At 48.4% G+C, this 17229-nt stretch overlaps 1 pseudogene; it reads right to left on the reverse strand.

The window, feature by feature from the left end:
* Positions 1-6109: 6109 nt before the first annotated feature.
* On the reverse strand, positions 6110-6838 carry LOC101756360 (annotated as a pseudogene).
* Positions 6839-17229: the final 10391 nt, after the last annotated feature.

The raw sequence follows: 17229 nt of genomic DNA on the forward strand, positions 1-17229 counted from the left end.
TACTTGGATCCGCAGCCGGTACAGACGTACGGTGGCCACAACTGAGGAGGTTTTGGTGGTTTGCCGACTTGTCCATGACTGACTGTGCCAATGGTAGACAGAAACGACACAATAGCCATGCACTTGCCTCGGTCAAATGCCTTGTGAGCCCCATAGGAAGTTTGCAACTTCATGGAATTTATGGTGCCTGAGAGTATGGTCAACTGCAGTTGATTCATATCTATCTCGTTTCCAAGCATGTCAAGAATGCTTCTTGCACTCCCAAATCTCCCGAAAAAAAACTCAGGCAAGCAGGAACCCATGTAGGATCCCAATGTATAACCACCTCTCTGGCTCTTTCTTGAACGAGTCTCTGCACTCCATATCTATAGCAGCTTTGCAAGCACCGAATACTGCATTATCTGAGATTCTCTGCACTTTTGATATATCACTGAATCCAAAACCTTGCTGTCTTCAGCAGCATGGACTTTAGGGACAGACATTTCCTTGGCACACAGCATACTACTTGGAATTGTCTGCATTAGAGCAGGTACGGTAAACTGTAACTACATAAGCATCATCAAGAGACTGAAACCGCAGCTTCCTTTTCTCAGAAGGGTTCTTGTACTTACTAACAAGATTTATCTTTTTACCGGCATCATTCAGAAACTTGTTTAAGAGATGTCATTATCATCATAAGAGGACTCATATAGAAGATTGTGTGGTGCCCTCTGTAATATCTAGAATTTAAGCTTTCCACACTGAAGTTTGGTGTACCTTGCTGATATATTGCAAGAAATATTATTAGGCATATAAATAATTGATGCACTATCGTGTGATGGATATGGGTGTACATTAATTTAAGAGGCACAAAGTTTGTACTTTACGAAAGTAATATTCGAACGACAATACGAGTGAATCCACTATTCCACCTGCTTAAACCATCGCTAATTCATCTATGCGTGCAAGCAACAGAAAAAAAAACAGGTGTAGCAAAAATGATGATTTTGAAACTGGCATCCACAGCCACAAAATAGGATCTTAGTTTCCGTGAAATACTAAATATGTTTTAAGAATAAGATAAGTGTTCAAAAACTTTTTTTTTAAAACACGTGACGTGCAGTTCTAAAAAAATGGACTAATCCATCGGCCGGATACTACTACGTCACCGAATTTGAGTCTACTATCTACTGTGCGCCTTTAGGGATCCAAAATTTCCACGGCAAACACAGTTAGCGACTTAGAGCGACTCCAAGAGTCCTCAAAATTTTTTTCCCCAAAATTATGTATTGGAGGCTTTTCTAAAAAATTTTTCCCCAAAATATTATCATCCCATAACAGATCTCCAAAAAGTAACCTCCCAATATTTCAAAACAGACCACATCATCACAAGTGGGCCCACTCTAGTTGGGCTGCCCTCATCTCCCCCTCACGATCTCTCCCTCCCCTCACGATCTCTCCCCAATATTTTAAAATAGACCACATCATCACAAGTGGGTCCACTCTAGTTGGGCTGCCCTCACCTCCCCCTCGCGATCTCTCCCTCCCCTTACGACCTCCCAGAACAGAGCTCCTGGCCATGTTGCCACCATCCACTGGCTGTCGAAGCCGAGCCCACGCTTCCCTTCTCCTCCCCCTCCTTTTTAACCCCGCCGACCTGCTCCCCCATCTCCTCCGTGGGCACCAAGACCTCTGCACAGAATTCAAGCACCGGCAGTAGCTGCCGCCGTCTACGGACACTCCTCGGCAGCCGCCTTACACCCACGGCACAGGCATAGATGCCGACACAGCAGCAGCAGCACACACCCATCCTCTGCGCTGCACGCCTGTGTCCCCGCCTGCCATCGCGCGCCCACCTGCTGGAGCCGCTCACCAAGCTTCGCGCCACGCGCCAAGACGCGCTCCAGGTCCGCGTCCACCGCGCGCTCCACAGCCTGACACCATGGCCGCACGATCTAGCGCCGCACCTCCTCCAGCCCCTACTATAGCGGTGGAACCTCTCATTAGCCATCCATCTCGCTAGAATCGTGGGTGGCGGAGGCACGGCAGAAGACGACGGCAGAGGAATCGCATGACGGGGCTCTCGACATCGCTCCCCTTTCGTCGGACCGCCGCCGCCGCCGCCACGAGAAGGTGCCCCACCACATGCGTGGCATGGGGGAGGCCGGCCTAGTGGTGATGACGATGTGCCTCGGTGTGGTGAACCTCGCGGGGGAGGGCATCCATCACGGCGTGGGCTCGACCTCAGCACACGCCATGGCGCTGGCGACGGAGATGCAGGATACCCCCGAGAAGACCGCCGTGGAGGCCGATGCCACGGCAGCCGCCGCGTCGACGACGACGGTGGCGTCCATGGGGAGGTTGGCGGGCCGCCGAGACGCGATCCGTGGGAGGTTGCGGCTGGACCGGCGCAACACGTGCGGTGCCGACGTGAGCCAAGTGGGCTCCTCCCGGTGCAGTGCAGCGCAGGCCCGCCCTGGAGCACGGCGAGGAACGCCAGCGCGTTCTGGAAGCTGCCGTGCGCGTCGGAGGAAAAAAATCAGCCTGAAGGAATCTGCGCGCAGGAAAGGAGAATCGGGGACGATTGGGGGAGGAGCGTCGACGCAGAAATATGCGGGGCGATGGAGTTTTTAGCGTAGCTATATTCTTTTCAGATTAGAGGACCTGTTGGAGCTTGATTTCTTGTATTTTTCTCCCTAAACAAGATTTAGGAGTAATATAAGGGAGACTTTTGTAGTTGAGTTGCTCTTAGTCCCAAGTGCCAACATTTTTGCCTCTTCGTCGACAAAGACGGCGGCGACATTTTGCAGCTTGCGAGAAGAGACCCAGAGCGGAGGCGCGGCGCCCTGAAGGCTCCATACTTGAGCCGCAGCCGCCTCCTCTGCTCAGGCTTCCCCCTCGTCTTGCTCCTCTGCTCGCCAAGGTATGCCGTATGAACGCCTTCTTGTTCTTGCTCCCTGTCTGCTATTCTGGTCGGATCACGGATGCTACCAACCGTGGAGATGGATGTACTCTTCTCCCGCTCCCTGGTCAACCAAGATTTCTTGCCGGTTGCTGTTAAGAGGAATCTGTGAACACCTTACGGCTGGACAAAGCCAAATTCTGTACATGGGAATCTGGGATATGGGAGTCCAACCTCATTAGTCGTTCCCTTGATGAATTCACTAGTTGGCCTTATGCTTTGAAATAACTGTCGGCTTTGTTGTCAATCTGCACAACTTTCTTGCCATGCTCTGGCATTACATCCATTTCGAACAAATTCCATTTGATCTACTGAATAAACTCCTATTTGTTTTTTTAAATATGTTTTTTTTGCATTTCAGGTAGTACAGAGCTGCGTGTGATCCTTTTCAGGAATGTAAATACATGACAAGGTGACGAATTTTCAGGTGCGTGTAGCAAACATGGCACATGCCCTTTTCGTTGTTCTAAGAAAAATTGCTCAATCCCTGGCAGAAGGGGCATTGGCCAAGATTAGCACAGAGGTGGCTGAAGCAGTACCAGTTTTGCAAGATTTTGAGCATAGTATGAAACAAATTGAGGGCGAGCTCTCAGTGCTGCATGCCTTTGTTGGTCAGGTTAGTGGGAAGAAAGTCGGTGACAAGACATTTGATGCATGGTTGGAGCAAGTTAGAGATGTTGCTCATGATGTGGAAGACATCATTGATGAGTATGCTTACCTTAGCGTGCAAGTCATGGATACAAATAGCTTCGTCAAGAGAAAGTTTCATGAAATCAAGAACTTTGCAGCATGACAGAAGTTCCCTAGCCAGATTAGTAAAGTAGAAGCTCGAATTCAGAGGCTAGCGGAAATGAGGAATCGGTATGACATCTCGGTAGGCGAACTGGGCAGGAGTAACAATTTGAAGTGCACAATAAGGGTCTGTTTGGTTGGACTGTGAGCTGTGGAAAAGCTGTTGTAGGCTGTGAGCTGTGGAAAAGCTGTTGTGGGCTGTGAGCTGTGGAAAAGCTGCTTTAAGTTGTCAACTGTGAGAAAGCTGAAAGTCGTTTGGTTGAAACAACTGTGAGACTGTAGGTTTGGCAAGAAAGGTTTGTAATACCCTTGGAAGGTATGAAGGACTGTTGATATGCAAATTGATCGTAAAATACTGTGTTGTTCACTTAATCACATAAATTACCATTTTAGAAAAGGGAAATTTTTTTTTAAATTTTGCAGCCACCATTACCATATTGTCCACGTGAATACAAAGCTAACATTTCACAAGAGATATATGGTTCATATAAATGTCCACCATTAACATATGGTCCACATAATTATCTCCCTCTCGTCCTAACCAAAGCATCAGCTATTCTACTACGAATAGTATTCATTGTATCCTCATTCTCCCCATCTGGACTCTCATCTCCTTGTGTTTGGGTTATGCCACATGTCTCTTGTAGTAGGTAGTCCTCATCAGCATCACATCTATCAAACACTTTATCATGCAAATTGCTCTCACGAATAAAATTATGCAATGCCATGCAAGCAAGAATAATATACTTTTGAGTACGAGTGGAGAAACTTGGCATGTCCTTCAAAATACGCCACTTCTGCTTCAACACTCTGAAGGCCCGCTCAATGACATTTCGAAGGGATGAATGCAAAAAATTGAAAATCTCGTACTTCCCTTGAGGAGGACGCCCAAAACGAAGCCGGAATTTTGGTATGTGGTATGTGCTTCCTTTGAAAGGGGCAAGATATCCTACTCTGTTTGGATAGCCAGAGTCCACAAGATAATATTTTCCTACAAAACCAAATCAAATCATCAAAGGAAAACAACAATAGAACTATTACTAACTCTTAACCAACATGCATACCTTTGGGAGGTACGGGAAATGAAGGAAAATTCGCTAATGCATGATTGAGAATCCGTGTGTCATGTGCAGAACCCGGCCAATTAGCAACCGCAAAGATAAACCTCATATCAAAGTCACAAACAGCTAGCACGTTCTGAGATGTATATCCATGTCGACATGTGTGGTTAACCACTTCCTCTGCTGGAACGGCAACTTTAACATGTGAACCATCTATAGCTCCAATAGCGCCTTTGAAATAAGGTCAGAAACGGTCCTCTTTCACCCTTTCATGCTCAGTACAGAAAGTTGGATCTCTTGGCTTGATATTGTCCTTTGCTAACTTGCGCAAACAATTCAATACTTCATGAAACTTGGTGTGAACTGTCCATAGCGATCGTGTAAAACGATTTTCAGCTTGTGAAAATGATTGGGGTCCTCCGACAATCCATAGAAACATCGCCAATGACTCAATTGATGAAACATTGTTAGTTGAGATCAAACCGTAATTCGAGATGAGCAAATTATGTAGTGCCATGAAAATATCAGTGCTCATTCGAAACATCTTATAAAAGTACCTCGGACGACCAAAGCACCTCATAACCCATTGAAGCCCAGTTTCTGATGTTTCCCTGTATTATGCTTTGTTGAAATACCGATCCGTGTACATGTTTCCCATTTGACCAATAGCAGCAGCCTGCTGGGAAAGTTCAGCTAGAAGCAATAATCCCTTTTGCCCCTTTTTGACCAGTTCTTCCATGTTGGCATCCATCTACAAACACAAGTTCAATTCTTCCCTACAGACACAAGTTCAATTCTTCCATTCAGATAACAGAAGCACATAACCAAATATATGAACATTATATGGATGGACATCACGAATATATGAACACCATATGAACACATAACCAATGGTTCTCAAATAGTTCTCATAGACAACTAAACAAATATTGGTGCACAAACAACTAATGGTTCTCAACAAAGGGTAATAACAGACAACTAATGGTTCTCAACAAAGGAAAATAAATAATTATTGGTTCACAACACAACACTAGATAAAGTAGGGAATAGTTCTACTGATGCTTCAACAACTCCTTTTCATGCTCTCTCTCAATCAAATCGAACCTTCCTTCTTTTGTTTCCAGGGAGCTAAAGACCTCCCTAAATTCAGGTTTGACGATAAGGAAGGTGGCTGTGTGCATTAAAGCAGTTTTTTCTTGCACTCCAGAATCTTTCACCATCTTAATAGCCTCTGAAATGCTTGGGACTGGATTGGTTGGAGCAGCAGATGAAGCTTCAACACTAGAGGATATCTTATCTGCTGCAGTTTCTATCTTCAAACATGTGTTCTTGTACAGTCGAAAGAATGGACTCTTCTCCTCCTTCTCTTCAATAGAACTAGAGTGTTCCTTGTGTTTCTTTTTCCTTGGCTTTGATTTCTTCAAAGCAGCCAGCTTCACATCATCAATGTCTTGAGTTTTTTGTATCTCACTCACATCGTCATCACTTGACTCATCAAAGGATATATCTCCAGGGCAGGATGCACTAGCGCCACTGACATGTATCTTATCAAACAATATATGAAGATCATCAAGGTGCTTCGGCCCTTGTTTTCTGAACCTCACATGGTTGCATTTGATACCTTTCTCAGAATTATTGCACCTCTGAAATTAAATGAAACAAAGGGTTCATTAGCAAGTAACAGAATATGAAAACATTGAAAATGAACAATGAATAATGACTGTAAAGTGCTTACAGCTAGGTGTTCATCCCACCATTCCTTAGAGCACTCAACAGTTCGCTTCGCCTCATTCCATCCAAGCCCAGTTGCACTATTCTTCAACTCCATGAACCATGTATATTCCTTTTTCATATTGTCCTACTTGTTCTTGAGTTGTTTCTTTGTTAGCTTCTGACCAGTTTTTTCTTCATGCTTAGATATAACATTTTTCCAACCAGTCCTATTGAAAAATCCCAACGGCCTATTCCCAGCTTCTATCTCTCCTTTGCAGATATCAATAAAATGCCTCACATTGGCATCACACCAATCTGCCTTATCAGCCATTCTTGAATGAAGAAAAAAAACTTTGATTCAATTCAGTTACCATAACATGACTACGACCCAAGAACTAGTGTCTATCTCTATACTCTTGTCCTTCAATTCATCCATGGTATATCTAGTCTGGCACAAAGGAAGTTATAATACCCCAGATCTTTGGTGGTATTCACCCTACCTAATAATATGCACAATAGTTATTTTTAGATGAGCTACTTCCACAAGTATAAGAACACAGTTTATAAAACCTAAATGTGCACGAGCCAATTTACTACTCGAATGCCATGTGTTTGTTTTCTCAATATACTCCATGAATTAATAATGGCTACCTACATGTATCTAATGGATAGCACAGAGCACAACAGGGAATTCAGTATACTTGAGCTCGAGCTCCTAGAGACTCACCTCGAATCTTGACTCACGGAATCCCGTCCACTCGAGTGCTTGCAGATCCGGAGCTGCCAGCCACGGATTTGCGCCGCGCCAGCTCCTACAGCTTACTCCGAGGAGGAGACGAAAGGGGCGGCCACCAGCACGGCCCCAGGACAGAGGTCGGCAGCGTCCCGCTGGAGGCGGCGGCCTACTGCGACGGAGAGAGGGCGGCGGGGGCCCGCTGCGACGAAGACAGGGCAGCGGCGTCCCGTTGGCAACGGTGACAGGGCAGGGGCATCCCGCCGCCGCCGCCAACCCGTTGTGATGGATAGGGCGGTAGCGGCCTGCTGCGATGAAGAAAGGAGAGGAAGAGAAGGCGGGATGCGCTCTTGCCAGGGAGGAGTGGCCGCCGTCGCGGATGACGAAGCAGGAAGCGCCATCGCCGGCCTGTGCGCTAACCCTAGCGTGGCCTGCGGTTGTGGATAGAGGAGAGCGATGGTTCTGGACCAGAGAAAGAGAGGAGAGCGATGGAAAATATCGAACCGGTAAGTTGTAAAGAGTGGCAGACGGGTAATTTGGTGTAAAACCAATCCTTCGCAGCCGGTGAAAGCCGGGTAAGAGGTGCTGCGGAAATACAACATCGAGCGAAGCTGCTTTTTGTTGAAGTACCGCGCTAGGAGTGCACGCTTTGGTTAGCTTTCTACTTTTTGCGGCAGCCACAACACTTTAGAAGTCAAACCAAATAGACCCTAAGAATTTTCTGTCCGAGTCTGCTTATCTAACTGATGACTCCGAGATTGTGGGCCATGCTGATGAAATTGGAAGATTGGCACAATACCTTTAATTGCCATCCTTGGTATGGGAGGTTTAGGAAAAACTACAATCGCAAGCAGTGTCTACAAGAATAAGCAGAGAAGAACATCCTTTGATTTTTACGCATGGGTTACTGTGTCTCTGTTGGTGGTTACAAAATACGCAAACAGTAGAGGGTGGCTCTAGAATAAGGCACTTGTCGTAAAAGCTTCTAGGGTACTGAGTAGCTAGAATGTTGTGTCTTACTTAGCCCATGGCTCCTCCTATTTATAGCCTCGGTGGACGAGACCTTTTCGGTCAAAAGACCCCTCGGCCCTCCGTACGGCGCCCCTGGAGGGGGACCCGCTAGAAAGGAGCGACAAGGGTAGTAAGGTATACATCCTCTCTTGGGTACGGAGGTCCTTTGTACTTAGGGCTAACGTTACGGCCCATCTCCGTGTGTGTGTTGGGGGGGGGGCACGGCGCCCCCGTACCTAGGGCTGACGCCGTGGTCGCCTTTTCTCTTTGGATGATGCCTAAAGGTAAATATTCTTGCTTCTGGGTTCCAGCCTAAAGACCGGACTGGGGCTCCCCACCCACGAGTCCCTCTTGGGGGGAGGATGCTCTCGCAGGAGTCAGAGGTTTTTCGGGAGGGCCTCGAGCGAGTTTGGATGGGGGCCTCCTTTCCCCCACTATCCCGTGGGCCGTCCCGCCATCGTCGTGTTCCATTAGGGACTTCAGGGGTCTTCAGTTGACCCCTGTATGCTGCCTTTGGGGGACCCCCGGGGGTTTCGGGACCCCCTCTCGCCTCCCTCCTCCACGACCTCCCACCTTCCTAACCTCCATGGCCCGGGAAAGCGGGGGAAGGACGGGGCGACTCCCCGCAGGGAAAGGTACCCCCGTAAGCATGGGATTGCTCCAAAGGGAAACGATTCCTCCAGCCCGTGATCGTGGGCCAATTCCCCAACAGCAGCCCTTTCTCGGGGATTGATGTTCGGAACCTTGGACGACGATCTCCGAGACTCCCTTCGGCTGACCGAGGGAGAAACAGCCGAATGCCGGAAGTAGGTAAGAGAGCGGTCCGGGGGGAGAAAAAATGGCATTTCCTTCTCTCCCCTGGGCCCACGGTTGACCTGGGTGGCGCGCCCTCGCTTTCCAACATGCCACTTGGTACGAGCGCAAGGGTTGAGGCATGCGAGGCCCGAGCATAGCCTGCCGGGTGTGGCACGCGAGGGGCCGTGTGTGCCTGTTGGGAGGATCGTGCGGGTCAGTGGGACACACGTCATCTCCCTATTGGCCCATGCGGTCAGGTTGCCTCGGTCCTAGTCGACGTGGGCGCCTTGGACGCTCCTCCCTGGGCCCCTCTAGGATTATAAATACTGCCCCCCTCCTTCTTTAGGGTTTGCCCTTAGAGCTATCCTCCTCCCCCCGCCTTCGCATCCTCCTGTTCTCGTACCGCCATCTCGCCCTTAGATCTCCTTCCTTCACTCTTACTCATGGCTCCGAAATGACCGGCTTCCGTGGAGGGGGATCCCTCAAAGGCAAAGAAGTCCCGGGCAGAGCACCCCTTTTCCAGGCGTCTCCCGGCGAGCCTGGTGGATAGCGACTTCTTGGACGACCTCCATGAGTGGGGCTTGGTCTCCGACCGTCCCTCAATCCACCCTTCGGAATGGGAGGAGGTCCCCCGCCTAAAGCCCAATGAGATGGTGGTCTTCGCCGAACAGTATGAGTGCGGGCTCCGCTTCCCCTGTTCCGATTTCTTCTCCTCCGTCTTGGCCTACTACGAGCTCGAGATTCAACATATTGCCTCGAACTCGATCGTGCGTGTGGCGGAACCGCCCAAATTAACGTGACTAAAATGCATTTAAGTCGCCTGACACGCGATTATGCACTTTAAGCAAGTCAACCTGGTCGACCGTTGGATTTCATCCGATGAACCACTTACACAGGATCGAGAAGCATCTCTCACACGAAGGTGAGTAGCACAGAGATTACAACATTCCCATCACATTAACTTAGTTCCACAAATTATTACATCAGAGTTTCAAAAATTCAAACAAGTTTGCAAGGTTCGAACAGTCGAATAAAATAAGCGGAAGCTAAATGTCGATACACGATATCATGACGAACCCGATCATGACATCAAAAATCCCTACCCTCGCCATCCGAGGAGGGATCCCACTCGACTGTCCAGCCCGGAGGGAGCTGGGTAGGCCAAATGGTGCCAGCAGCCAAACTATTAACATCACCTGAAAAGTTAAGCCACAACAAGGCTGAGCAACTAATACTCAGCAAGACTGACCCGTCGGCTAAACTATTTTTACCAAGACCTAAACATGCAAGGCTTTCTTGCTCTGGGATTGCTTTGCCAAAAGCGTCTAAAGTAGGTCCTTATTTTCAATATTTTAGCTCAAGTTCTACGTTCTTTAACCAGTCTAGATTAGCAACTTATACTAAGCAAGCATAGTTTCCAAGCAATTAAAGAACAAGCATCAAATTAATATCATCATCATGTTCCATCTTTACTCAATGCAGAATAGCGATCAAGCAGTCCCAAACTGTGAGAGGCAGACGAATTGATTTGAATTTATTAACCATGCACGGCGAACCTAACCTCACGACATCTGCGCACCTCGAAGGGTTGCTTCATTTGTCAGCCGTCCCCATCGATCCCTTAGGCACGTGTCAGGGCCAACTGCCTTTGGCATGCAATGCTCCATAATCCCGGCCTCTGCCGTACTATGACCGCACTTGCACCCACATGATGCACCATGGGAACGACGTTACAAGGACAGCCGGGGGAGTATGCCACACCCCAGTTCAATCAGGTACTAGGCTTCCCCATCCCATACTAGGTATGAGATTAGTACTTTCAAACACTTGATCACGAACGCCGACACGTTTCGACCTTAGATCAATTTCATTTAGACAGACGGGGCAATCCACCAAGTATCGAACATAAGCCCGACCCCGTCCGTCGTCCTTATAGTTGCAACATAAATAAAATATTCAACTCCTATAACTCGCGAGTGACAGAAAATCACTCGACTTTTACCGAGACCTATTAAGCATTGCAACTACTTGACCTTAGCATCTAGTATTCAAATCAAGGTACTAAGTTCATGCATCTACGGTTTTAATCAACTCCTACCAACGTAAATGCACAATCATAATCATCAACAATTGGCATAAAAGTAAAACAGGGAATTCATGCACCGGGGCTTGCCTTCAGGAAAAGTTAGAGGATCTCGGGGTCCTGATCTGGCTCGGGCTCACCCTCCAAGTGATGAAGCTCCGCGACGGGTTCTTCCTCCAGCGTAGGGTAGAGCTCGTAGGTTCCGTCGGCGAGATTAGCTTCTATACGACATGCACATGCAAGAGTTTAGTTGTATTCGCGCGTGTACCCAACGATGCAAGGCATGGCTTAAAGTAAAAGGAAGCTGCGATGGCCACATTCACCTCGACAAGGTTTAAATTTCTTTAACTTCAAAATAATGTGGTCGGTTTAAACTTGAGTTCGAATTTGATGGCGATTGTGTACATATATAGTTTTTTACAACTTAGAGTTCCACAAAGAGAGTGGAAGGTCGGGTTTGGGTGGTTCAAGTGCATTCGGAGAGTTACTTACTTCTGAATGTTTTTATATACCTCTTCCAATTCCACTTATTTAGCGTATTAGGATTTGTGCTTCCTTTTATTCCTTTAGGTTGATTACTTAACAAAAAATGATTTCATAAACAAACAGTAGCTAAAGGTTCTGAGAAAATTACAGAACCTCACTTAAGCCATCAATAAGTTACTGTAAAATTTTGGAAGCCATTGGATGACTCCAAAAGGAATTATTTGCATTTCATTTTTAAAGGTAGTGTGAGCTTAACTTTTTCTATCTTCAAAGTTACAATGAAACAGCGGGTGGAATTTTACCAGTAGGTTAAAGGTGTGTTACAGGAGCTTTGGTGAATTTTTCATGATTTTTGGAGAAGGACAACTATTTTCTCTATTTATCTTCTATTTAAACGTGCTTAAAAAGGAAGGTAATTTTCTTTCTGGTTTTTACCACAACTCATATTTTTCTTGCAAACTATACAGCAAAACAAACTCAACCCAACTGGTTTCACATTTTTCTGAGCTCTGGATCAAAACTTGAGCAAAAAGGAAGATTTAAACTTATATTCCCAAAATAAAGTTAAAGTAGTGACTTTAAGTTCTAGATCAGAACCCTAATTATTTTTCTGAGCTTCTACACATAGCAGCAAGCATCACAGAGTTGGTTTTACATTTTTCTCACTTTTCTTCTATTTATGATGATTTAAAAGGCCTAAACCATAATTAAAAGCATAGGATATTATTTACAACAGTAACATGAGCAAACTTATTTCTCTTAGGAACTAGACAGAGCAAGAATTCCAACAAAAATAGTTTGGCATTTTTCTGATTTTTCTACGATTTACTGGGCATTTACGAAGTTTAACTCTTTTTCTGCCTTTTATTAAACTAAAAGCCGTGGAAAACTTGCATCCTACCCCCTGAGTATAAGGGTTAAACACGCAGGGGTCCCTAAGTTTTTGCACCCAGGCCCCTGGAAAGACTGGGGAAGATGCAATGTCGTCCCCGGGGGTGCGCGCGGCGGCGGCGACGAAATCCCCGGCGGTTCGCCGGCGGGGATGGGGCAACAAGTTGCCGGAGAGGCTTAGGGGCTCACCTGAGCTCGACTTGGCAGGGTTGGGGCGATGGAGGTGGACGGCGAGGGTCGGAACGCGGCGGCGGTGACTGAGCTTGGCGGGCGGCGGTGCAGGCGGCGTTCCGGCACACCGGCGGCATCGGGGAGGCCACGAGCTGCTTGGAGACGTGCGCGTAGGGGTGGCGAGGCGGGTGGAGAAGTCGTCGAAGTGCGGGGTGGTACGGAGGTGGGAGCTCCATGGGAGCTTAGCGGCGGCGCAGAGGAAAAGCAGGGGCGCGGTGTGCGGTAGGTGGCAAAGGGTGGCGCTAACGGCGAGCTTGACCCTTTTATAGGGCAGCGGTGGAGCAGAGGTTCGAGGCGGGGCTCCGGTGGCGGGAGGATAAGACCGGGGAGCGGCGGGTGCGCGGGCGAGGCGGCCATTGGCCAGCGACGCCATTGGGCTGGGGAGGCGGAGCTCCGGGCGCTCTCCTGCCGTGATTGGCCTCGGGCGAAGCGTGTCGTGTGTCTCCGATCTGTCGGGCGGGCGAAGCGGAGGGCCACGACCTGGGTTGGGCAAACGGGTGGAGGCACGGGACGACGACAGCGTGGCGGCTTCTCCGGTGGGCGGGCGACGAACTGGTTGGGCGGAGCAGATGCGCGGCAGGGGGAAGGGATGCGCGCGACCGGCGGTTGGCCAGCCCGGCGCTCGCCCCGTCCTGTCGCAGGCGCGGGTTGGGCGCCGTGGCTCCCGCCCTGTCGCTGTTTCGCCGGGGATAGGGCGCCGGCGAGCTGCCGGTGGCCGGCGGCCACGTGGCGCGCGGGCGTCGAGGCCACTTCGGGCAGCAAGCCCGACCGGCTTTGGGAGCTTCCCTCTCCAGATTTTTCAACTAAACGTTTAAAACTCCTTTAAGAAAACTTGTTCAACTCTGGTTGTAGTTCAAACTTGGTTTAAGGTGTTTGTTCAGATTTTGAAAGGATTTGGAGATACCTCAAGCCAAAGTTTGCCAAACATCTGAAATTTCAGACTTAGCCATTTTAGCCGAAAGGGTTGAATTTCAGGAGCTTAGCTATCTTTGAGTCGAATTTAGGGCAGCTTCTAAGTTGAATTAGACCAAAGTGTTATTAAAGGAGTTGCTCTTCAAACTGAGGACTTCAACTTCTATTTAAGGTTTTTCTTGAGTTTAGTTCACAAATTTGGAGGAACGCCCTCGCCAAGAGGCGCACTCTGGACAGTTTCTAGACTTAGTGTTGTAATGTCCAGGGGGCTGAGTTGACCTATTTACCCAACTTTGACCACGATTTAGAACAGGTTTGGATTCGATTTGGACCTGGGTCAGTGTAACAAAGTTGGAACAAACTCAAGGTACTACAACTTTTATTAAGGGCCTGACTTGGGTTTAGATATGAATTCGTGAGATAACATGTTGCAAAGTTGGAGGAAAACTTGAATTCCAGGACTTAGGTGGTTTATAGGGTTCTTTAATACTCCTGTTTTGATTCCTATTTTTGACCTTCTCCCACTCCAAATTAGACACAGTGCCTTTAACAAAAGTTGTTTGAAATCAACAATTTTACAACTATTATTTGGGCAAAAATTTAAGTTTGCATATAAACTCTCAAGGTTTATTTTAAACTCCAAAAAGAGCTTCTTAGGGTCAAAATGGGTATTCCACCTCTTTTGCTTAGTGACTAACCACTTGTTTAGATTTAAAAGCACTTAATTTAGGTAGAGTTGTTACAGTGCGCTGCAACACTTTCGAGTGGGCCTTCCTAGCCGAGGGGGTGAACCCATCGGCTCGCACCTTCGTCCACCTCCACACCGCCTCCATCCGCAAGAAATTTCACCTCTTCGAGGGGGTCAAGACGGAGGTCTATTATGTGCAGGTCTTCATCTATCCCCGGGACCATGCCGTTGTTCCGACCAAAGCATATAAAGACCAGAGGGAGACTGCTTGGCTATCCACGTGGTTCTACCAAACCATCTCGGTGGACTCCCGCATGACGTCCACCTGTGACGAGCCTAAGTTCACCTCGCAGCCCTCCTTTCTGGTGGATGATGCTCTCCAGGTGAGGGTGTCCTTGGTGGGGACCATCACTAGGCGCTTCTCCATGTGGGACCTGGTGGGGGAGTTCCTGGCTTGGGATATGGCCCTTCTCCAAGGGGTGGGAGTTCCCGGTGGAGGGCGACGGTCACCCCGTCGTGTACAAAGACAAGGAGGGGAGGACCTTCTTTTGAAAGAAACTCAAGTGGAACCTCCCCGGTGAGTCTTGTTCATATGAGCTCCGGGACCTGTTACAACTGTTCGCTGATCCTCCTGTCTTATACCCCACAAACCTGACATTGGCGGAGATTGAGGCGAGAGCGGATGACCTGCTGGGCCCCCACAACACCTCTGAAGCTGAGGCTCAGAAGGCCCTTGTGTTAGGCAAGTGGGTGAACTGGATCATGCGGATCCGTGGGTTGGCTACACCGGAGTGCCCTGAGTTGTTGGAGAAACCTTCCCGCGGTGAGAGAACCCGCGGATGGGGCGGGGGCCTCGGAACCCGGGGAAAGAAACGAGCCGTCGGTTCCGCCTCTGCCCCTCCCACCATCGATGTCGAGGGGTCCGAGGGGGAGGGCGCTGAAGGGGAGGCGGTTTGGGAGGACTTCCCACACGCTTTGCCCTGCTCCGATGCCCGTGTTTACAGCAGTTAGCGCACCAATTCGTGAACCATAAGCGCTCGGATCTGTTGTAGCTTTTCCCTTAGAGTATTCCCCCAAGATTTATCAATTCGTGTAATAAGTGGATTGCTGGCTCTCACTTTATACCAATCTTGCTAACGAAACTGAGTGTATATATTATGTAGAGAGACAAACCAAACTAATAACAATGATTGAGGCAATATAGCAACGGTTGACACAAGATAGGAGATAGAGATAGATATAAGCATTCCCTCTCTAGGATCTAGGTTTATAAGAATATGCATCTACTACAAAGATGGGTGCTGCCTTCACTAGCTATCACAACGGTTACGGGCTCACTTGGCCTTTTCCCTACTGTATACTATCACTACGCAGGGATAATCAATCACCTCAGTCACACACACTATATCAAAGCATTCGCAGAGTTAAGCTAATCACCACAAGTACCGAAAACTCTAGTAAGAACACATGTTGTATAGGATAGAGATCTCACATATATAAACGAAGCATTGCAACGACATACACCAAGATGCATTAATAGGCATAAAGAACATGTAGCAGTTACATGTTAAGGACCATATCAATCCTAGGGATGAACAGAGGTTGTACCCCATGATCTTATACATGTTAACGAATAAAGTGGATAAGGAGCACCTGGAGAACACCCTGACCGAAGACAAAGACGAGGGGAGGCGCAAGGGACTCATGCCGATCGACCTGAGCCACCCTAGGCCGATCAGCCTAGGGGTTTCCTCCCTCCTATGGAGGTCCCCATCGACGATGAAGCTCCTGATCAGATCTAAATCCCTATTTATTCTCTTGTGGTAGCGGCGGCTAGGTCTAACTCATTAGGATCCCCCTCCTTGTTTTAAGTCTTGGGTATTTATAGTTGTCGGTGTCGGTAGGGGTGCCTTCAAGGCTAGGTTTCTGGAAATTAACCCTAGAAACATTGTGGGCAACCTCCTGGTGAAAGGGCGCGACAATCGAGCCCAGAAATAGGCCAGGCCGATCGGCCTGGACCCCTCTAAGCCGATCGGCGTACCCTGTTTTGGCCTTTAATGCATGAGCGCTTCATACAAAAGTTGTAGATCTCGTCGAGCTATGCAATTTTCCCTATAAATTCGCCCCAATCAGAGTTCGGATGAGGAAGATATGGCTCGTGCAAGTTTTATCTTCTCCTACGAGCCTGCAGTTCAATGTTCGTGTTTGGACCTTCCAATATCCAAAGTCCGGGCTCAAGTCCAACTTGTAGGAAAATGCTTCATTTATGTCATATTTCCTATGATTTTGCAATATGATCCAAAACACAACACATATGTGAATATGGGGTTATTTCAGGTACCAAGTGGCGGGTTAGTATAAGACTATGAATGAAAATACTAGTTCAATGGCACTAATAGTATATCAATAACGAGTGTCAACAGCCCGTTGGGTGGAGCCACCTCGCCAAGTTTCCCCCGTCCGCTTCGCGTCTCCCCCCTTGGTTTGGGGGCCTCGAGCTCTGCGCCCCGCGGGATCCGCCCCAAATTCTAGATTCCGGGAGCCTACCCTGAGTTTAACAGCAAGGAGGAAGAAGAGGAGATCCGTAAGCTATTTTACTTCCCCGAGCTAAACTTGTTGTCACTGCTTCCATGCTAGATGATTGAATGGTCCCTTCCGCAATGTTCTGCAGGGGCCGTCGACCCGCCCTTGATGGAGCAGAGGGCGGCCGCTTCGGAGGAGGAGGATGAGGAGGAGAGCGGCGGCGGCAACGGAGGGATGAGCCCCCTCCCGAAGGACATTCCCAACGTCCGCGGGAGGGCGCGGGAAAGGTCTGTTATGCGGGGGCCCCTCGAAGTCCGACTTTGTCACCCCCGAGGACTTGGCCGGGCGTGCTAGTCCTCAGGTGAAGTT

Source organism: Setaria italica, chromosome IV (assembly GCF_000263155.2).
Source record: "Setaria italica strain Yugu1 chromosome IV, Setaria_italica_v2.0, whole genome shotgun sequence".
NCBI lineage: Eukaryota > Viridiplantae > Streptophyta > Magnoliopsida > Poales > Poaceae > Setaria > Setaria italica.